This window comes from Lonchura striata, chromosome 4A (assembly GCF_050655825.1).
Source record: "Lonchura striata isolate lonStrDom1 chromosome 4A, ASM5065582v1, whole genome shotgun sequence".
In the NCBI taxonomy this organism is placed as follows: Eukaryota; Metazoa; Chordata; class Aves; order Passeriformes; family Estrildidae; genus Lonchura; species Lonchura striata.
In genome coordinates this window covers 10,866,282-10,890,179 of record NC_140742.1, presented here as the reverse complement: position 1 = coordinate 10,890,179, position 23,898 = coordinate 10,866,282, and the positions used below count along the sequence as shown (strand labels likewise).

General features: G+C 38.3%; 1 protein-coding gene across 6 annotated transcripts in view; it reads left to right on the top strand.

Annotated features, from left to right (window-relative positions):
• Positions 1–9,910: 9,910 nt before the first annotated feature.
• TENM1 (teneurin transmembrane protein 1) overlaps positions 9,911–23,898 on the top strand; it is a 793,032-nt gene continuing 779,044 nt past the window's right edge. For all 6 annotated transcript variants that reach the window (XM_085571039.1, XM_077786535.2, XM_085571036.1 and 3 more), the window contains exon 1: positions 9,911–10,229. The gene's annotated coding sequence lies outside the window, so the exon portion shown is untranslated. The remainder of the gene's footprint in view (positions 10,230–23,898) is intronic.

Genomic DNA, 23,898 nt, shown 5'->3' with positions numbered 1-23,898 from the left:
GATGAGAAAGGCACTCTCCCTGTTATGACAGAAATATATCAATGATGGTGTAATCTGCTTGTGAGTGAGGCCTGTGGTGTGGCATACTAGGTTGAGGATGCAGATCAGTTTGTTTTGCAATAGTTCATAAACCTTCATTTAGCATTAATGTACAATATCTTACAGTATAATGATGGCATGGCTGTGGAGGAAATGGGGACAGCATTTGCATGCTAACAATAAAGAAGGGATAAACACCATTTCACAGAAAGGCAAAATTAGGAAAGAAACAGCAAGTGTAAATTAAATGTTTAGAGTCGTTACTTCCAAGCCATTTAGGATTTCTCCTCACTGGCAGGCACTAGCAGCCCAATTCCATGCAGAGGGAGACACAGGCTGTGCCTGCTCCTGTGCAGCTCCTTGTGCTCCCTCCTGTCTCCCCGGGGGGGTCTTCCGGGCATTTATACAACGTGCCTGGGATTCTGAGGCATGAGCTACTGCTGGCTATGTGAGAAAATCATAAAATATCCTGTGGTAGCCAGAGGCAGAGGTGAGGATGAAAAGTGTCTGAAAGAACACCCAGCACTGTCATCTGTGACACAGAGCACAGAGCTGCAGTGTTGTGGTCCCGTGTCTTCTGTTGGGCTGGCTGAGCTCTTTAGGATTTTTATTTCTTTTCTTTTTATTTGATTTTTAATTTTGATAGAGAGACTATATCACCTCTCTTAATCTGGAGGTGGTGTTAACCGGGTCATACAGCTTTCAGTAGTGACTGCCAACAGATTTCCAAGATTTCCCTTATCTTACTTCTGTGCTGTTGTGGGTTTTATTTTTTTTTTTTTCCAAAGTATCTATGTTTAATGTTTCAGTGCTTACTGCAAATGTCTTAATTTGCTAAAGGGTTTTAGAAACTATACATAAAATCCACCAAAACAGACTAAGTAAAACAGACTTTTTAAAAACATGCATTTGCTATTTGAAACTCTCTGGGGATGGGGATTACTCTGTTAAACTATATATAGGCATTCAAAATTAATCAAGTATGCTGGAAAAGATCACAAAAACAGTGTCTGCAATGAAAAAATTTATTCACAAAAGGAGTTGCCAAACACTGGAACATGCTTTTCAGCAAAGTGTTTTAAATCCAAGGGAATTTAAAAGAAGTGTGTATGTGGCTTAGTGGTGGACTTTGCAGTGCTGGCTTAATGGTTGGACTTAATGATCTTAAAGGTGTTTCTCATCTGAAACAATTCTCTGATTCTCAGAAGCAGGGTTGCATATCTCCTCTGGAAAGAGTCCAGGTGGTTACTGCGGTGCTGTTCTGCCACCTTGACCTCAGAATAATGAAGGGGCTCATTAAAGGTGTCACTGGTTAAACCAGGCCCAGGAACTGGGTGGGCTGGAGTACAATGGGTCAGTGGTGCTTAGAGTCAGAATTAAGTGTGAGAAGAAATATTGTAGCTAGAGGTGGCATGTTCCAGATAAGCCCATTACTACTGGAGACCTTTCCTCACAGGTCTGTGCATGAGATGCTGTGCTTTGAGCAGCTGCCCTTGTATCTGCACAAGGGGCAGAAAGAACATGTAAAAGGATTCTTGGTTCCCCGTGCTGTGATGTGTACTTTTTCTGATGATACAGAAGTGTGTGATAAACTATTTATTTTTCTGCACAAAAGAGCAGAGTTTTGTGTCTTTGCCCTTCTCCCTAAGAGGGTGGCCATTGTGTAACAGTATGGAAAAGCAGGGTTCAGCTCTAACCAAATTTGACCCACTTCTGCCACTCAATTTAAGGCATGGGATGTCCCTTACTTGTTAGCTATTGCAAGTTGCCAGTCCAACTTGTGCAGTGCTGACATTGGCAGTGCTGACCTGAACAGCTTTAATGGATGGCACATGTGACAGATTCCAGAGTCCACTGAGGTCTTAGTCTCGACTTATCTAAAAACAATGCTGATGTCTGTAATGAACAAAAGGAGCTGAGTCACCTTGCTAATCAAACAGATTGGCCATTCTGCTGTTTTTTCCCCAATTTAATAGGTCATGTGATATCAGTGACTTATTCTCCATCTATTGAACTATGAATAATTTTAATTCTGTTTAAAAAAAAAAAATTTGTACTCATCTTTAAAAAAAAAGTTGAACTATTTTAGTTATGCTGGGTTTCTGACAGAGTACTTGGTGTCGGCTAGAGTCAATCTCCCTTCTATTGAATCATCTTGTTTGATTCTCCTCTACAGATAATAATTCTTTACCCATGAGAATTTGTTTTCATTTTGTTCTGAAAAGAAAACAAGGAGCAGAGGAGCTGATTTGGATTATATTGATTAAAATATATTTTTTCAATAAAGTTAAAAATAGTTTTCTCACAATATTAATTCTGTGATGATACTGAGGGTTTTGTGCCAGCGAATCACAAAGGAAAACAGTACAAAAACCCCACAATGTTAAATCCTATATGCTTAAACAAACTCTTCTGTTCCACTAATTCCTATATATATGGAGACATATATCTGAGTATCAGAATTGCTATATTTCTACAGAAGAAATATCTGGCTAAATCCCTAAATATATTTTAGGATCTATTTTCAAGAGGGGAAGCTGTAAGAACCCCTTCTTTAGAGTAAGGAGCAAATGTTTACTTAACAAAATTTTATTTAAAAATGTAAAGTTTGCAAAGTTTCTGTGAAAAGTTCTGTATTACTTGGATCTTATATCTGCATTTCTGTGTTCAAATTAGCAAGAAAGGTGAAAAGACAAGAGAAATGGAGGTAAGTTTTAAATTGACCAGTAGTATAAGAATAAAATACTTGGGATAGAACAGATATTGAATTAAGCCTTAAGCATAATTTAATCTCACTTTCTTCTATTAATGTTTTATGACCTACTTTGACATTACTTCATGTAGAAGGTATATTGGTATTTTTGACTGAGTCCTACAAAATCTTAGTTATAAATTCTTATCTTTGCAAAGGTCATTGAACCAGGGCTTTCTCACAAGAGCACCCTAGTACATGGGGAGGAACCTGAAATAAGTATTCTGAATAAAAATAAGTATTGGTTGTCTCCAATGCTGAATTAAAATATGGGTCCTCCTACCACCATATGTAGTGTAATGTGCAGAAAAGTGATTGGAAATAGCTCACCATTATATACAGAGCACAAGTCCACATGAGTAGAACATCACATCGGCCTCCTGTCCATACTTTTCCAAGTCTTACATTCTTTAATGATTTTTGGTTTTCTTCCTAAGATGTGGAAATGGAAGATTTTTGTGGCAGCATTAATTAATGTCTGCATGCTAGGACCTGAGAAACTTTCTGGGCTGTGTCACAATCCCATTCCTTGGCTTTACCCAGACATTTTAGCAGAATTCCACATGAATTTGAACATTTCTATCACACCACTTTTGGCTCCTCTTGGGTGCCTGGGTTGGCTCTGCAGCCAGGGTCACCATTGTGATCTTGAGCCAATCCCAGTAGGGTTTTTGAAGATGCAGTTTTGGCATGGGGCATTAGAATTCAGGTTTTCCTGACTAAGTCACTGTCTTCTAACCTGGAATTTTCAGTCTGTTTCCCCAGAAGAAAAAATACCCTTGACAAACTCATGCCACAGGGACAGGGAATGGTGTTAAATATGCCTACTGCTTTTCCAAAAAAGATTAAAAAAACAAACAAACAAAAAACCCCTCAAGATTTTGGAGCTAGCTCAAGAGTCTTAGATTTAGAATGCAATCAATTTCATAAATATTATTTTTGATGCACCTAGTAAGAATGAAATAAAAATCAAGTTACTTAACATAAAAAAAGAAGGAGCCTGATGTTTCAGGAAAGCACTCTAGGGCCACTGGTGGTACCATTGCTGGAAAAGCAATAATGGCTCATGATTAGATACCAGTTTTCTCCAGCTGTGCTGTTACCACCACACTGCCAGGAGTAGATGCTTTGTTTCCTCTGGGGTGATACAACTTGATTTAAAAAGGAAGTCATAAACTAGAACACATGACACAGAGAAATAAGGTTATTAAAGGAATTAGCAGACACTAAGCTTCTGAAGGCTGTCAGGGTCTATAAAATTACAGTGGAAATGGTATTTGTTGACATTTGTTTTATTTTCAATGGCTGATGACAGGAAATTAAAAATGAGTAGAGTTGTAGGATTCTGCTTCTATCAATGTATAGTTTAGATAAAAATGCAGAAGTAATGATAATACTGAATAGCATTTCTGGTATGTGTAAACAGTCTGCAGGTAATTAAAATTGAAATTTTAGAAACACTTCTTATTAATTACCTGACAGAAGTTTGCTTTTTGACCATTTTGCAATGCTTCTGGTACTTGGCTGGTGCTGTTCCTGTCTTCAAAGAAGTCTGCTAATATCTTTTGGCTGTGCTTGGGCTGAACAGATGCACAGAGGGAAGCTGGCAGGCTGGCTGTGTGCCTCCTGGGTTACAGACATTCTAACACCTCCCTGATTTATGGGGAGGGCAGTTAAACACTTGCAGGACTCACAGGTTCTGTGGATTTTTGGTGGTTTTTTTTCATATGGGGGAGGTACTTCAATTGCAGGACGCAAACTGCTATTAAAATAAATAATTAAAAGAAACAACCCAGAAAACTCTTGTGCTTCTGAAATATTTGAAAACATTATTCTTCTTCACCACACCTGCCTTGGGAATTGAGGGACTGGCTGTGTGTCATCCATCCCAGAGCAGCACTGAACAGCCTCAGATCTGCTTCAGATTTTGCTCAGCTGTTTGAGGCTCAGAGAGCCAGTCCCTAAAGCAACATTTCAGGGGTTCTGGCCACATCTGTGCCATCAGGCCCAGAGCTCTGCAGAGGCAGACACAGAATGGCAAACTGCAAGGCTTCTGCAGAACCTGCACATTGTCATGTATGTTATTGTCCATGTGTGGAAATCTTGTTACTTTTATATCAGTACAAATATTGCTATCATTCAAATTGTTAACTTTGGTTTTGGAGAACAAATATGTATCTGAAAACAATTTTTTGTTTTAAAGAGTTATTAATTAAGCAAAATGTTTCCCCTCTGGGGACACATGAAGAGATTAATGTGCTATATTCTGCATCTCTGTGTAAATCTCTCTGGGAAGTCAAAATTGATTCACTGCAGTGGTGGTTATGCCCTGAAATTTCACTGAAAAGTAGAGTAGTTCCCAATCTTGCTGTCCATATTCACCATTCTAAAAGACTGTAATAGGATCATATCATCTCATTGGGACCAATTTTCTTCTGTCATATTTAAGCACTACAGAGGTTTTAACGATTTAATGGCTATATTTCATGCTTAACAAGAGAAACACTGTAATATTTCTCATCCTGTTATGAGTGCCCCTCTCCTGGTACTCAGTTATTAAATATAGATTAGCTTTCCTGGAAAGAAAAGAAGTGCTATCATGTTCTGATATTTTAGATCTTATTGTTCTCCTAAATATTTTGCAGAACTTCTTTTATTATTCTCACCCACAAGACTACAACTTTTAGTTTGAATAATAAAATTTCAACCAAAAGTATTTAAATAAGTTTTTTATCACAGAAGCTAGTACCCCGAGCAAAACTTTCTATCCATCTCCTACTGGCTTGTGTCCGAAGGTGATGAGAGTTTGGTACCCTGCTCTTCTCTGTCCCTGAGAAAATATGTATTTGAGGGAGATTGGATCATTCTCCCAGAATGGAGTTTGAGAAAACACTAATTCTAACAGTTGGACTGAATTATATTGGTTACACTGAATAGTAATTTCATTTTAATGATGTACTTCATGTAGAACAGAAAATCAGAGCTAATCATATGGAGCACTTTTTTTGGCCTTCAGCCTTTTTACACTTAAGCTCTGTCAGGTAATGAACAGGAACATTCCTTTCAAATATAGACACTGTTTAATGAAGATGCATACTAATTTGCCTATTGCTAAAGCAAACTCAGTGTGTGAGCCAAAAAGCAGGATTTTTTTTCCTTTTTTATTTTTCTTCTTGAATACCAATCAGTTTCATCTTTAAGCTGGTCATATGTCAATTACTGACTTCTCTAGTGTATCTATGAAGGATTTCAGTTTATTTCCTTTTGAGATGGAGAGAGGGATCTACCTATTTGTCAAGAGAAGTTATTGGCTTGAAATAGAAATAATCTCAAATTTTCCTTAGTGGGCCAAAATGCTGCGTCCTTGTTAAAAACATCTCATGCTCCTGAGCAAGTGAGGAATGAGAGCAGCTTTGGCCCCTCTTCACTTCCAATTCTCAGTCTATAATTACATGTCAAACTTTTCTGGTTATCCTGCATTGAAATTATTGCCAATAGTTTGTCAGCATGGAATGGTGACGTTGCCATTCTGAAATAAGACTTCCAAAAGTTAAACACCAAGAGGCACAGAGTCTTTTTTTTTGCCTTTCATACCTGCCAACTTCAAGAAGGAAGAAAGAAAGCACTAAAATATTTGAAATACACATAATATACCACATTTTGGTAAGCAATGATTAAAGCCTAGCTATGTAAGACAGTAACACTAACATTGTTATTAATTATATATACTCCTTTCATTTTAAAAATAACCTTTGGTTTCAAACTTTAATGAATTTGGATTTTTTTTTTTTTGAAAACTTTATTTTCACTTTGACTATGTGCTTTTTCTTCCTTTTGTCTAGTAAGGCAGAAAGTGCCTTTTGAAAAACCTTTGTGTTTCTCTTGACCTATACAGCTGTGTAGCTTTGATCTTTGAAAGTCTGGGTGAGCAGCTGACCTTTGTGTTTCAAAGGAATCAGGATTTTTAGAACGGCTCCTTCCCATTTCCTTCCTAACCACCCCCCAAAAATAACCAACCAAACCCACCTCTATTCTATGTCAGTGGGAATTGATTATTTTGTTACTCAGATTCTAAAGTTTTCTTGGAAGATGTGATTAATACCTAGAAAATATTTTGTGGCTGCTGCTTGTGTCCACCCTTGCAAGCATGAGTGACAGGTATATTTTATACTCTATTCCAATATCTGCACTTTTCAACAGGCAGTGACTGCCAGCTGTTTCCCAATAGCCTTTTCAGGAACAGGGGGACTTTTACTCTACTGTCCATAAAAATATGCCTCTGCTGTTGCCACTAAACTTTATGTAAGCCATAAAATATCTTTTGGCTCTGACTTGAAACACAAGGAGAATGTTTGCACAATGAACATCAGACATTGTCAATGTTAATGTGTAATGTCTGTTGGCAGAGTTGTCTGTAAAGATTTTTTAGCCAGCCAAATGTTACTTCTATTTCACTCAGAACTCATGTCTGTCATAGGATCGGAAGAATAACAGGTTGTATTAAAATTGGCTACAGGCAGTTTAATTTTTCCCTGTTGCTAGCCTTTTGAGGAACCCCTGGCAGCAATTGTGTATGTATATATATATAAAACACCTTCTTTTCCAGTCTTCTTTAACTGACTGTGGGTAGTGGAGTGCTCTATTGAAAATCTTAGGGTAATTTACAATCTGTACACAGATGTCTGTGCATATATGTATGTTTGATATAGGTATCTTTACGGATATCTTCAAAGTGATATGCTGGGTCTTAAACAAAAATGCATGAAAAATGGTTAAGGCTTGCAATTAATTTCAGCAGTTCCTGACTTAAATTATTTATGTCCATAGTGACAATATTTGAGTCAATTTAGACTATACTTGGAATAGAGATTTCAAGCTTCATAACTAATAGTGAGCAAAAACCACAATCTTTTAAAAGATATCAAAGCTACACACAGCAAAAGAGAAGAAACAACTCAAGAGTCTTTTGTCATCTTATAAGGTTGTGAAGCTTCAGTACTTCAGTGCTGTGAATAATATATATATTATTGTGCACCTGTGTCTGCACACATCAGCATCACTGCCAACGTTCTGATGAAGACTTTAACTAGATCCCCAGATTTTTAATACAGAACTAAAAACCAGACCTGTAGTCTGTCCTTAAGTAGTGGCACTAATTCAAGTGTGGGGCTGTCTTTCTGGGGTTTTTTTGTTTTTTTTTTTTTCTTTTCCTTTAACACAATGTTTCCAGAACTTTTTTGGGAACTTTCATTCAAGATATGGAAATGAAAGGACAGTTCATTATGTGGATGTCCAGCTATAGATTTATCACACTATATGGCACTGTGGCATTGAATGGAGATATTTTGTATAAGTGTTTTTTGCATCCATATCCCAGCGCTTTTTGCAGACTTGAAGCTTTACATATGGGAGTAATAGACTGAAAGAAATTTACTTGTACAATTCATCAATAATCAGTCTTGGTAATAATAAAACATATATTTAAAATCCTTGCATAAATGTTGTGTGATAAAATCTGCTGCATGAGAAGATAAGAGGCATTGTCAGTATAAAGGAGTATTACAATATCATATACAAAATAGAGACCAGCAAGAACTTTGTGAATGAAAGTAAAATCTAGTATGGAAATCAGATCCACGGATGTGGGAAACCCTAACATTAACTTCTGCAAAGTGAGAACTCATCCAGTGAGAAGGCTTTAGGTGTACAAGTTGATACAAGATGATTAGGGTTCCCTGAATGATGGAGCCATAAAAAGGTAAACACAATCTTTCAAAGCACTGCAATCTTTTTCTAATAGAGAGGAAAATATACTAACATTGTAATTACAAAATGTTTTTCAGCTGTCTGCTGGAACATCAGCACAGTCTTAGTCACTCGTGCTTAATATAAAAACAAAACCAACCAAACCAACCTCCCCACTTGATACTGCTGCCAGGCAGGTCAAAAGTGTCCACATAAGGAAAAGACTGAGGTAGCTCCCTTAAATCATCTATCCAAAGGTGATTTAAATGTTCATAAACATTCCAGAGAGGTAAACAGCATGGAGGGAGAAAAATTAATTGTAGAACAGTTGAATATAGAGCAAAGACTATATGGCTATAAAATTACTCTGAATAGACAGACAATTCAGGAGAAGTTCCCTACCTCTAGGTTGGTCAGGCCTAGTGTAGGGCAGAGGAAGAAACATGTCCCTGGTGACTCCTGATGCTCCTAAGGGGATCATCCAGAAAGGATGCCCAGATATTTTATAGAGTTGCACAATAGTCCAACTCTATGTGTATTTTGGAAATATGCTTTGTAACTAAGAACTAAATCCCTGATAAAAAAAAAAAAAAAAAGAATAAGTATAAGCAGCCAACAGAGTAGCCTTTACTACTGTACTCTTACACCTGGGCAAACAAAGAGATTTCTTGTATAATTGTTTATAGTCTTACTTATTTTGTGTACTTCCGTAAGTGTGTGCATGAGCAGCTAATATGGACAGAGAGGCCAGAGCCAAATCCCCAGATTGAGGCACTCCTGAGCTGTGGAGTGTTCAAAATCCAAATCAGGGCTTTACATCTTGAGCCCTTCTCTAATATTTATATAGATTTATGATAAATGTAGTACTTTAGAGCTAATTCTTGTTCATAATGTATCTGTTGTTCAGTCATGACTAAAGTGTATAAATATCACGCATTTATCTTTGAGCTTGTAGACATTTAAGCCTCTCTGTTCTTCGGGGCGTTATTTATTTATTTACGCCTTTGCTTGCTTGATAGATGGCAGCAGATAAATGTTTCCTAACTGGAGATGTCTCATTAGTTTTTGCTTTCAGTATCATCTGTCATATGACAGCAAACAACAGGGAATTTTTGTACATTTGTATGACTGTATTGTATTTTCACTCCCAGCTGCTGCTGTGTTCTCATAGGTGAGGCGATACATAAATATAACCTTTTCCTTAAAGACTATCTTCAAAGAAAATGCATTTATACTCCAATCAGAGCCCTACCGTCCTGTCATTATAGCCCCTCTCTGTTCAGGGCAGCAGGCTGGTTGTGTGATACGGAAGGTGGAGACTGGGAAGCTGGCTCTGCTAAGCCTTGCCTAATGCAAACTGCTTTAGTATGCACATCACATCATGCCGGCTATACTGCAGGGAGCAGGCAGTTATCGCACACGCGTGCATCCTCAGAGCCAGGATAAACACTCCGTTACTCTCCCTCTAAACTGCTCTTCTGGGAGGGAGAGAAAATAAATAGGGAGCGAGAGAGGCATTTGAAGTAACCTTTCTAAGAAGGAGGCAGCAGCCAATAGAACCTTTCTTTCTTTTTTTTTTTTTCTTTTTTTTTTCCCACTTCTTACTAGAGAAATTCGTGTTACCTCAGCAATTAAGGAGAAGAGCCAGCATCTAGGGTTCCAGGCTGTGAGGGGGAGTAGCAACTTGTACCAGGTAGGAAGCCCTTTCAACATCCTTTTAAATCCATGCAGCTCAGTTACTACTTGCTATGTTGCTATACAGTGTCTGACTTGTGGAGACCTTGTGTCTGCCTGTCACCATCCCCGAGTGAAAGAGACCTTGGGGACCTTTAATTGCCAATGACCTTCAGGGTATTTCTTAGAAAGGCGCTGGTACTTAGTGCTGTAAAGTAAAGCAATCTATACTTTCATCTGATGGCTTAAAGTGTGCATTTAGCATCAGGATGCAGCTGGGTGAAACTGCAGCTGTTACCCATCTACAAAACCATGTCACAAATGAGTAAAAATTAGCCATTTTATAATAACTGAAGCAGCTGCTCTGCATTTTTAGCAACACGGCTGTATTACTTTCCAAAACTTATTACCATAAATTCTTTTTGTGCTGGAAAGTCAGCAGATATGCTTTGCTGTATTCAAAGTTATTTTGACAGTTATCTACTATATTTTCATAGTTACTTATGCATATTTTATTAAGACTTTTCTAAACTTTCCCGAGGCAGCTGTCTTGTGGCAGGTTAGTATTGCTGCTAACAAATAATTGATGTACTATTGCAGTGAGTGGTTACGATATTCTCTTTACAGGGTCGCCTGCTGCAAGCCTGTGGGAACGCAGGCACCTGCTGAGGTGTCTGAGGGCTGGGGTGGGATGGAGCCCGAGGTCACAAATGCTCATTTCACCTGCCTTGGTACTACAGGACAGAGGGCAGAGTGAGGAGGAGGTGAAAGCTGGCATTGCTCTTTGTAACCCCATTGTGCAGTGTTTTCCTGCTTGTACTTTGATTTGTGTTCGCTCACAGGAATGAATGGTTAGGTGATATCTCTTCCACCTGTACTGTGTGTATTGTGACAGGGATGGAACTTAATAAATTTATTAAAAACAGGAATAGCATTTCCATGAGGTATGAGGTTAAGAGTCAGTCCTGTGAGGGTCACCGTGGTGTCTATGAGACTCAGAGTTTCATTGTGTGATCAGTGTAAGTTGTTGTTTTGTGAGTAGCTAAGGGAGTCCAAGGCAAACTTTTGCAATCTTTAACATTTTCTTCTATACATCAGACTAGAATTCCCCAGACAAGGAATTCTTAAGGATAAATATCTATACATATACAAAGTGTAAGCAGCGATGTCAGCAAGTATACCATGCCTAAGGATTCTGTTGCTTGCAAAAATACCTGAAAATAGTGTTCAAAATAGTCAGAGCTTAGGTACCACTGCTGTAGTAAAGAAAAAAATACTGATCATAGCACAGCTCTCTCAATACCCACACAACCTTTTCTTGTATGTAATTGCTCTATGCAGAAATTGCTCCATATATTTTGTTTAAAGGTATCTTGTGGCTCTTATCTGGAGGAAAAACTATTGAGGATGTCTAAATCTGTAGCTTTTTTTTCTGATGAGCATAATGAAAAAACAACTCTTAGAAAATGAGAATTGTATCTGATAGCTATAAAAGCTAAGGAGGTACGAAAGAAATAGCTCTGAAAATTACAGCTGCAAAACTGAGGTGAGATCTAGTCAGTGACCAGCACTGGTTAGAGAGGATCTGGCAGTAGGTGAGAACAGTTTTACCCTGTGTTTCATCCGTTCTGAGAAATTCAATGCTTCAGAAAATTCACACTTGGAAAGAACCAGTTCAATTAAAAACCTAGATGGGATGGAAACTAGAATGGGAAAGTGATGTCTTGACTCCTTTAATTTCTCTTGATATATGAAATTTGAGATGATGAAAATTATACTCACGCCCTTCAGGTTGTTTTAACACGTTGATGTAAAACTGAAGTGAATCATTACCTTGAAGAGAAAAAGGAGGTAATAAGTTGAACCCATCAATGCATTTCAGTAGAGACTCATAAAATTAAGATTTCAGGAACATTTAAGGTGAATTACAGTTGGTAGGTTTGGGATTTATGGGGTTTTTTTTTATGTTTTTATTTTTAATTTTTTAATTTTAACTTCAAGTTCAAATGCTCACCCTAGGGATATATAGAATTTGGAAATTATCTTAAAAAATTATTAATCAACTCAGGCCTTAAATTTTGACTTGAAATACTTATTATTTATTAATGCATTGTCACACTTTGTAGGTTTCTCTGAGAGAAAGGGATCACAAGGACTGTGTGTGGGGATCTATAGGTTTCTTAAGTATTGCTTATAGGTCACTACATTTCTATGCCTCAGTTTATTCAAGTACAGGTGTTGGCAGCTGCCTGTTTGGGAACATATTGCAGATATGAATTTTTCTGGATTATCCTCACTCGCACTAGTAGTGCTTTATGTAGATTTGTTTTTTGTGACCTAGTTCACCTTGTATCTTATGAACTTGGTTTAATTATTTCTCTGGGTTTATTACCTGTTGTTCACCCTACTAAAAACCTGCTGAACAAATGCTGTTTTCTTCATCCCTGTAAATCATGTTTTAAACTATAAAACACATAGCAGAAATCTTTATGCTTCACCCCTACCCTGAAGAGATTCCCCTTACTGCAGGGAGCTTGGTGGGGATGTAGGATGGTCCTGTCTGTGGGGGGAACCTGTTACCTTTAACAAAACCCTTCAGAAGCTCAGGAGCCACTGATAGCAATTCTATAATGTCTGTGTACCTAAAAGTGGGTTGGATTTACTCTCCCAGAAATCTTATGATTTCTCAGCAGAAATGGTGCAATTGGTTCTGTGTAGCTTTTTAAAATATAAAACCAGAAGAATCTGACTATCCAGAGGTATCAAACTTAGCTGACATTGCATTGTCATATTGCAATGTGTGGGTACTCCTTTACATTGGTGGCTCTGACCAAATCTCTCTATCAGTTCCCAGAACTACTCTTTTAAGATGGAAAACTTAGACTCCTAGTGCCCTTGGAAATCACATGACAAAGTTTCACATTTGTTGCAAGGGTCTTAGCTCTTGATCTATGAAAGGAAAAGTCCCTCTCTACAGCTAATTGATGTTTCTTAGTGCTTTTTGAAATTTTATTCTATCAAATAATTGGCCTGACCTGAGGGTCTGATGTTAGTAAAGGGACTAACAAATGCAATGTATGACATTCTATGTGTTGATAAAATTGTGTATTACTGTGGGTCCCCAGAGTGGCCATAATCTTTTGATCTAGGTTTAGTTAATTTTAATAATTTCCTGGTATTTTTGGAAGCAAAACACTAAATGTACAGTCCCAGTAATGTGTGATGACTGCAAATTTATATATGAGGATTTCTAAACTACCTCAGAGGTGGCAATTATACTGAGCAGAGATGTCAGCACTCAGGCTTTTCTTCCTTCTACTGTGAGCATGAACGAGACCATGAGGCTAATTTTTTCTTTTTCCACTCTCAAGATATTTGGTAACATTTTTCCAAATGAATAGTTGAAGACAATCAGGGACTTTTGTACTTGGCTTTCGACGTATGCAAGGGATTAGAATTAATGGTTGGACTCAGGGGATCAGGATTAATGGTAAGGCTGACTACACTAACTAACCATTGGACTTCACTGCCAACTTCAAGAAAATTGTAAGTTACTTAACAGCACACAACTTTTAAGATTTATTTAAGCAATAATCCCCAAGAAGCCAATCATTACTAGCAATTAACTGTTGGTTTGTGGGTTGTTGGACCATTAATGTTCTGACAAACTGACTGTTAACTACAGCAACAACAACAAATTCTGACATATGTATTTGCTCTGGCTGCGGGTTTTGTGTTATATAACTTTTTAATCTGCCCTAAACTTTTTTAACAGCAAAGGACTCGTTAAATAATTTATTCTCTGTGAGTGCCTTTTGATGCTATGTGGAAAGGATGTGAAGTAGGAAGTGAATTTATCATATCTATAAGGCTACACTTCAGGCAGAATGTGGAAAATTTGTTATTTTTTGCCTGAAACATTACTGCTGTTTTTAAAAAGATACTTAATGCAATATTTATGTTTAAATAATATTTTAAAATCATATATATATCTGATTTCTTAAAACTTTTTTCTTCCCTAAATACAATTTGAACAGCTCAGATCTGATTCAATCAGTTCTAGCAGCAGTGTTTAGCACAAGGAAGTTCTGATAAAGGTCATTTGTAGAATAAGCAGAATTGGAAAAAATAGCTTGCCATATTCTTGCCTTCTCAATATCCTCAGCCTCATTTAGAGTTTAAAATAGAAAGCAAAACTGAATGGTGAGGGACACCGAAAATAAACTGGAAGCTGAAAACCAGCTATTTTAATAAGTTTGTTTAAAGTTCTGGTTTTATTTAATGTTGTATTCTATTTCATTGTTTTACTTTTAAGGGGTCAGAAAAATAAAAGGAAAGAAGAAGGCTAGATATAAAATGTATATCTTTATAAAAGATACTTTATATCTTTTATAAAGTAGGACAGCTGTTTTATCTCTGTGGGCTTTGCTTGCTTGATCCAGGAATCACCAATAGCTTAGGGTGCAAGTGTGCATGTGTTGACTTTTCCTTAATGGAATTGAGGTGGGCAGCTCTACTAAGCCTGATTAGAACCATCACAAAATCTGCCATACTACAATGAAATGCAGAGAGATGGATTTAGGTCAGTATTTAATGAGCCCCTCATAACATACTGGTAGGAACAAAGAAAAACTCTTAAAAGTTAAATATGTAATCTGAGTCACTTAGAATAAAAAACCAACCCAGACACTGGCTTAGATGATTCTTTAGTCTGAATCTTACCTAGGACAGAAAATGATGCTATTTTTACAAAGCGAAAGGAAATATGACACAGGAATGGTACAATATACCCTCAGCAGGTTTGGCAGTGACACTGAGCAGTGACCACTGGTGTGGTGGGTGCTGGGGGAAGGGATGGAGCCGGGCAGGCTGGGCAGGGGCTCTGTGCAAACCTCGGCAGCCAGGCCACGTGTGGGCTCCTCACACAGGTGCAGACAAGCACAGCCTGGGTGGAGAATGGATTGAGAGCAGCCCTGAGGAGAAGGACTTGGGGCTGTCGGGGATGAGCAGTTCTGTGTGACCCAGCAATGTTGCTAAACGTGTCCTGGGCTGCGTCCAAGGAATGCTGAGGAGGGGATTGCCCCTCTCCACTCTGCTCAGACCCTGCCTGGAGCACTGCATCCAGCCCAGGGCCGCAGCCTGAGAAGGACATGGGCCTGTTGGACTGGGTCCACAGGGAGCTACGAAGATGCTCAGGGGGCTGGAGCAGCTCTCCTCTGAACACGGTGGGAAAGTTAGACTTGCTCAGCCTGAAGAAAAGAAGGGTCCAGGGATATCTCATTGCAGCCCTCCAGTGCTTAAAGGGGACTTTTTATACAGGCACAGAGTGATAGGAGAAGGGGCAATGGCTTTGAATTGATAGAGCAGCTTTAGATGAGATGTCAGGAAGAAATTCTTCCCTGTGAGTGTGATGAGGCACAGGAGCGGGTTGCCCAGAGTAGTTGTGAATGCCCCATCCATGGAAGTGTTAAAGGCCAGGTTGGATGGGGCTCCTGGTCTAGTGGAATGTGTCCCTGCTCATGGCCGGGGGGGTGGAACCAGATTATCTTCAAAGTCCATTCTGACCCAAGCCTTTCTATGATTCTATGAAAAATTAATCACTCTTTTAACAGTTCAAAAACTCTTGCTTTTATATTTAAGCAACCAGGCTGTGTCAGGGCTGATGGCTGGTAAAATTTGTCAGGATTAAGGTTACTTATTGTAGAGCTGCAAGGGAGACAGAAAGATGGGAGCACAATTTTTATTATATTATGGTGCATTAGTTTGGTACAATAAATGCATCTGTGAAGTACCTCTTTGGATAAAGCAACTGATTGTGGAAAGTAAGGGAGGTGGAGAGAAGGAGGATCACTGTGTTCAGCACCCTACCTAGCACAATGTGCAGCAATTTGAAGGTACCTGTAAAGAAGCAGAAGAAAGCAACACAAATTCTGAGAAATGGCCATGCTGTTGGGTGTAGTTTCCTTCTGTGCTTTTTTCTTTTCACTTCAGTGTCAATCAGACAGGTACAAATCACTTGGAGAAGACAGACATCATTCAAGAGAAGGAGTGAAGGTAAAACAGTTGTTCTTACAGACAACTTGTTTATTTTGTGATGTCCTTTCTTAAAATGACAGGTATTTAATTGAAATAGGTTCTCTTGGTATAAAGTATATCCATCAAGCTGTTGACGTGAGTGCTTTCTTGAACGTGAGGCATACCCTAGTGTTCCAGACTGGCTGTACCTTTATTTACATTTGCCAACAAAACACCTGCCAGATTTAACAGCAAACCACCACACAATATAATGGATCTTTAAGTTGGCAGAAATGAATGACAGGCTTCTGTGTTTTGTATTGCCAAGATGAAAGAATATTTGTGTAAGATAATAAAACACAAAAATGTTTTGCATAGAACAAAATTAATTTGGCCTTATTAATACTTTATCTGTAGACCTAGAAATCAGAGAGAATAGCCACTATACAGCATATAAAAGTAAGGAAATTACAACCCCCTTTCAAATGAATTGTGGCCTTTAAGTACTCAAATATTTGAAATTAATTGTTCTTTGGTATATTAAGATCAACATTTTTTGTAAGGGAGCATAATTCAGGCAGAATGACAGATGAATTACATGTTGCACTGACATGGCACCCAAACAGTTCACTGTGATTTTACTGCAACAAAAATGAAAGGTTGAAGCCGAATTATCAGCTGTGTTGGGGTTCCAGCCACCATTCACCACTGGGAGCCTCTGCAGCCAGACAGAACAGCTGCATTTGAGTCTTTCTCTGTTAATCAGGAAAATTGCCCCCATTTTTAGTTGAGTTTCCTAAGAAGCTCCTTACAAGGTAGCCTAAACATGAGAGATCCCTAACTCTGATGTCCATGATCACACCCTGTCCCCAGACACAGCTTGCCAGAGTTGCATTCCTTTCCTGGTATGGGCTGCAGTGCCAAACACCCAGCGCTTCCTGGCAGCTGGAGCACTTGTCTTGATTCATAAGAAGACACTGAGCTTTTTAGGGCATTATTTAAAAAGTACTTATTTGTACTCTTCCCTTCAAATAGCCCATCAACTACACTTCATGTTTTGAATTTCTCAACTTAAAGAAGGGTCTGCCATTTTTCCAGCTACTGGTACAGAGAACAGTGTGAGGTGGGAGGTAAGGAATAAATCACAGTAATGGGAGAATGTTTTCTTTACATGCTGTGTCCTTGCATAACATGGTCTTTCTTAGTATCCATTTGGTATGATGCTGAAATTTCCTGATTAATGCAAAAGGTATTTGGGTATCTGCACCAAAGATAACACCACAGGAGACCTTCCCATGTTGTTTTGCAAATAAGCCAGTTATCTCCTGTCTCTAGATGCTTATCCACAATTGTGCTCCACATGGCAATTTCCTTCCAAGAGTGCTAGTTCACATAGAATTCTAGAACTTGGTAGTCATGGGGCTAGTGACAAAACCTGTCTTCCTCAGGACACTTGTGTATGAGGAGGTAAAGAACAGCCCCTGCCACTTATGCCTGTGTTTCATTATTTTTCTCCTTCCATTTTTTGTTTAATTTGCTAATGTTTGAAACTGGGGGAATGACCTGACAGGAATTAGTTAAGTAGCCCAAGACACTAAAAATTTTTTACTGTCATGACTGTTGACAGTTTTAAAGAGAATTAAAATAGGACATGCACTCTGAGAGTTTGTGTCTCTTTCTGTAGTAAATTTGAATAATCTTTTTCTCTGTGTAACTTTCCTCTCTGAAATTCTACGAGACAATGTGACAGTGAGCTGTAATGCTTAATTATTAAAAATCTAAATATATAGTATTCTTCAGAAAGGTAAAAAATAGCTTTTGTAGATCTCATAAAATTGTTTGAAGGCAATTCTTCCAATTATGTAATGAAAAATGTAAAAAAAGCCAGAGGAAAAAATTAAAAAACATAGAAAACTCTCTGCTTAATTTTAAGACTATTTTGATTTTCAGAAACTGTATTCTCGTTACAGTCTTTGGAATGAATGTGTTTAGAGTTTGATGTGACACTGGAAGGGTTTTGCTTATTAGACTCAGGTGAGTGCTCCAGGAGGAAAATAGCTTGGAAAACCTCCAATTTTCCCACTTCACTATCAATTAATTGCACTCTTGAAGTTCATGAAGTTTGCCTAATTATTTTGGAATGTTTTGGAGCTGCATTTGCATTTTGAGCAGTGGCACAGTATATGAGAATAGAGTCCAGCAAATACCATGTTTTGAGAAAGTGACATTGTTAAATGTTCTGTAACATTTAAGAAACGAGGTGTTAAGAAGTGGTGTAAAGGTCTGCATGGCTACCTCCTGTACCTTGGCAAGTGTGATCACTGCAGGTTACAGGGGAGGATCAGTGTAGATGTGTCCTCTGGCCTCCCATAATTACACCTGGTCAGAAGGCAGACTGAAGGTGACACCAAAGCCCATAAATGTTGTGTCCTCTGTGTGTTTCTAGAGGAAGGAGGATGCTGACAGGCAGAAAGGACAGGAAGAAAGGATTCTTACAAGGTGCTGCATTTTTCTAGCAGCACATTAGAATACCTGTTCCCAATTGCAGTATTTAGTGTAACAGCAGAATGACTGTTTCACTATTTCCCTGTAGGATAGAAACGGACTTCTGAATTTCAAGAATTGTTTTGCTGTGTAAATAAACCCAAGGGCAAAACTGACATGAAGTTTCTGTGCTTCTGATATGCCAGTAAGGAGTAAAAGGATCCTTTTCCACTCTTCATTCTTTCTTTACTATTGCTGGTGGTGTGGCTAATGTTTCTGAAGTCCTGATATGTATCAACTGCAGTTTTTTTAAGTATTTCTAAACTGTCTGGTAAAATACTATGAAAACAGTTATTTTCAAGATAGGTCATAATTCAAAACTTTGAGATGGAAAACCCAAAAGCAGGAGGAAAAACTCTAAAAAATATATTTATTTGTAGTACAGGTAGATTGATCATCAGAGATAGGCCAAGAATTTAATTTTCTTGGGGTCAGCATTGGTTTGTTCATCACTCAAGCTTATATTTCAATATTCCAGTGTCCTGGACCTAGCATATACTTGTGTTTTCTCTGAACTTGAGGAAGTTTCCAGTGCCACAAACTGATAATAGTTAGACTTGCCTTTAGAGACATAGGGTTTTCCTTGTGGTAGCTTTTTCATGATAAAAGAAGTAGTTACTCTATATCCAGAAAATATGTGCAGTCACCAGGGCCATCCTCAGGTACAGGTACCTGTTTAGTGTAGAGGTGTCACAACTGCAGTGCTGTGAAGTTTTAAGTATGATGAGTTTGGTTTAGACCATGTGCTGTATGGAGGTAGTCAGAAATGTGAAAGATGCACAAAACAACAGATACCATGGATAAGTAGAGTGCCTGGATGTCTCTGAAAACTGTGGCTGTTTTTAAGAGAGAAAGACCAAAATATTCTGGAATTTTGCTTCAAGTACTTTAAAGTCATCACAGTGACAATATCCATTACTGTAATCTGCCAGGGACCCACTGGGGTTATGTCAGGTAGTGGGGCTACAAGTCAGTCCCTCAAGAAATGATCCTGGCATATCTTGTTTTAAAAAATTAATGATTCCCTTGAAAAAAGAAATTCACAAAAACAATTTTTCTGAAGCATAAAATGTTTGTGGACCCTGTCACAGGGGCAGTTCAGAATTCCATACAGGAAGAATAAAATGACCTTGAGGACTACAGTAATACTATCTGAATGAAATTCAATAGGACAAAGTGCAAGATCATGCACAAAAACAATACAATTCTGTTATAAGCTAGGAGCTTGTTAATTGGAAATGACAGAAGAGGAGAAAGTCATAGGATGACTGCAAGTCATCAGTGCAAAACTTCAATGAATAGGGAAAACACAATCTTACACTGTGCTGGATGAGATATCTGTGTTAGCAAAGGAAACACAAACACCTGAACTAGGTCCCACAGAAACATTAAGGTGGGATATTTGTAATAATTTTCTTTTCCTGCTTTTAATTAAGGTGAATTCAAACTGGAACTGGTGTAAAGAAAGGTTACTAGAATGTTCAGGAGAATGAGAAGTCTTATAAGAAGAGTCTGAGAAACTGTTGTGCTTAGTCCAACCAGATAAATTTATCAGAAGTTGAGCAATAAATTAAGAAAAATTATATAAATATATATAGGTTGGAAATAAATGTGTCCAGTTCTCAGCAGTGTGATATTTTGGACCCAATTTTAATGGTGGTCAAACCCCCCCCCCCCCCCCACAAACTACCAGCCTTTGCTGCTAAGATCCTTTTGTCTTAAAGAGGAAAATCCAACTTGCCTTTTAGTGACTGAAGGGAGTCAAAGAGCAAGGGAACTCAAGAGCAATCACTTTCAGTGCCTCTAAGCATTTATAAGGAAAAGCCAATATTGAAATCAGTTCTATAATTCAGGTGCTGCTGGGTTCATGTGTGGTTCAGCTTTTGTTTATTTGGATTGTATTGGGGATGCAAGAAATCAGCCTAAATCACAAACTGCCGGAATGGTGTTGTCAATCTGGGAAGAGCCACAGTGCTGTAATGGCATTGATAATGCAGCTCATGCTCACTGACATATTCTCTTTTTGTTCTCTCTGTAAGGACACATCCTGCAAATAACTTTCTGGATATTTGCTCCATTGAAATATTGCATTCCAGTCTACTTTTAATCTCATTTTTCTAAATCCCAATGGATTAGATCTGATTGGACCCCATGCTGATCACAAATAGAGCAAAGAAAGGCTTAAACTCCTGTCATGCAAACAGTTTTTTCTTGAGAATTTGCCTTAATGGTATTAATGAACTCCCATAAAATTACCATCTCTGCCATCCTGCTGATCAGAAATTCTAGCTTTGCAGGTGTTGGGTGTTTTGCAGTTTTTTCCTTTTTTTTTTTTCCTCATAATGAGCTGACACTAACTTTTTGCTGTTCTTGGCCACTTCTTGCTGAGCTGAACTAGGACTTTGAAAAACAGCATCTTTTCTCTGGTGTGGGAAATCAGTGGGCATGAAACAGGAGGAACTCCTTTCTTTGCAGTCCATTCAGTATGGCCATGGAGAGCTATTTTGGAGAAAAGGGGAAGAGTGAAAAATGTGTGTGACAAACACAATGGAGACTAGAATGGATAAAAAAACCATGAAGACAGAAAGGTTTACAATGAAAAACAGGGAAGAGGAGCAGAAATATTAATAAAAACAAGACCAACATAAGCACAGCAAAATTACCCTTTCTAACTATTTATTTTGGCTGAAAAGAATTGCCTCAAGTCACATCAATTTTAATTTGTACTGCAAAGTTTGTAGTAGATCTAAATTTTATATAGCTGAAAGTGTCTGTCAGCCTGCTCCTGAGAAGTATCCAGTGCTATTGCTGCATTGAAGGAAGCTCAAAATCATCCACTCATGTTTAAGGCTATTTTTAAACCTGGCCTGAAGATCCTGCAGCCTGAAGCCTGGTGTGCATTGGTTGTTTTGCCACCCCAGAGTTGTGATCTTTTTGTAGCCATTTCCAGTTTTTCCATGATGGCTTCACATCCAAGGGTAGTAAGCTGATAGCCATCCCTCCAGGACAGTCTCCCAGGACAGAAGAACCCTTCCACAGCTGATAGACTTTCTTACAGGAGTGCTGTGCCACTGCAGTGAGAAAAGGTGCCCAGGAATGCTGCCAGGACAGTGATCCCTGAAGGACAAACCCTTGACTCCACTGAGCTCTTGTGTTATGATATAACATTATCCTATCCCTTCCCAAGTTTTCACATTGGCATCGACATCCCTGCAAGATCAGTCACCTTGGGAGAACACAATTCTTTTGCTTGTAGAATACTTATTGTATCTGATCCCCCTTGTGTGCATACTTACAGGCTATAGCAGTAGAATTTCTACAGTGAAATCAGTTGAGAAATTCTATAATGCCTGAGGGTACTGGAGCAGCTCTGAGAGCAGATAATAACTGAAGTTCCTCAAATGCTGTCAAATGGTAATTGTGGGCTCAAATTGCAGCTTTATTGTCACAAAGTAGAATTGCTGGGAGGGAATTCCTAGAACCACCATACCCATGTACAAAATTTTTCTTTTCTTCCCTCTAACTTGAGTTTTTGTTGGATTATATCTTCTTCACCTTCCATATTAACACTTGTTTATATTTTGATTTTGTTCCTGAACTACTGGTTGTACCTAGTTAATGGGGAGCACTAAGGCAGTCAATGATGAGAAGCAAAGATATTTTCTTTTAGACTGTGTTTGAAGGTGATAATGAAGTAACTTTCAACAAGAAATAGTCCTACTCCAGAATAATGTTCCATTTCGCTCTTTAAAATTTATTCTTATGTTGACTGTATATGTTCTTTTCATAATGAAAGAGAGATACTCTTCTCTGCATATGTTCTAAGCCTGTGATAATTAGACAATTCCTGCTTCAGTAGAAAGTGACTAATTCTTTGTCCTCTGAAGGTGAAATAATATATCTCTGCCACATAATCAAAGGCTGATACAGAACCAAAACCAACACCTACACCCCTAAGCATGCTCTCAAAATACAGGTATTGCCAGGATAGACTGGATTTTAATGGCTTGTTGGCCATTTTAATACCTAAGAAGAGGTAGCAAGTAAGAGACGTCTTGACTTTTGGGAGAAATATTAGAATAAGATACTAATTTAATACTGCAAATTCAAGTATTCTTCCTTGAAGCTTGAAAATTCAACTTCTTTTTATAGCATAATGTAGAGAATGACTGCATGATGTATAAAAGCACTGTGACGGATTGATTAGGAGATATGTACTTCTAGTACATTTGCTATCGGAAAAATGCATGATTACATGAAGACTGAAGGAATAGAAATGACTCTTCATATCTGCCACCTCTTCTCACACCATTCAAAAATCTCTGCCTATGCTTCACAAAGAGGTTCAGTTCTTGAATAACACAGCTGACAAACTTTCACATAAATTTATCTCAAGGAGCATTGCTTGAATTGATTTAGGGTAAGTTGTCTTACCTCAGAGAGACACGGGTCTTAACCTGTGCTTTTGGAAGTAATTATTTTAGCTGCAGGTGTGGAGAATACAATAGTTGTGTTAAAATGTGACAGTTTTATAAGCCACAGTTATTGTGAACATGGGAAAAAATTTAAGTCCAAAGACATGGTTTGGAAGTATTATTGAGAGTGCTGCAAAATATAAAGCTGTGCCAGTGTCACTTTGCATTGCCTTCAGTCTTTCTGGAACTAGAACAGGCTCCTGTTGGGAGACATTGCTCACAGTCACAGATTAACTACTGGAAAACATCTGTGTTGGGCTCGCACCAGACTCCAGGAGCTGCTGGTGCTGAACAGTCATGCTACACAACTGCAGGCAAAGAGATAAAGCAAGTGATTAGTCCAACTGCAGCCAAGTGCCAATATACCTTATAATTACTTTGAATCTTACCAGACACACTAAAAATATATTCAGTAGAGCCAGCTTCTTGCATTTTTTGTTAAGGTACATGAACTTGCTGATGAGAACACAATGCAGAGTGGAGATGAATGCAGAAAAGGTGAGAACAAACATCCTGATAGCAGCCAGGTGTTACTTGGGCTTTTCAAAGAGAACTTTCCTTGACCCTCTTAGAGCACATGGCTTATTACTGAAAGTGTCAAATGCTTTGTTACCTTTGTTCAGCAGCACTGAACAGAGGCCATTTATTCATAAC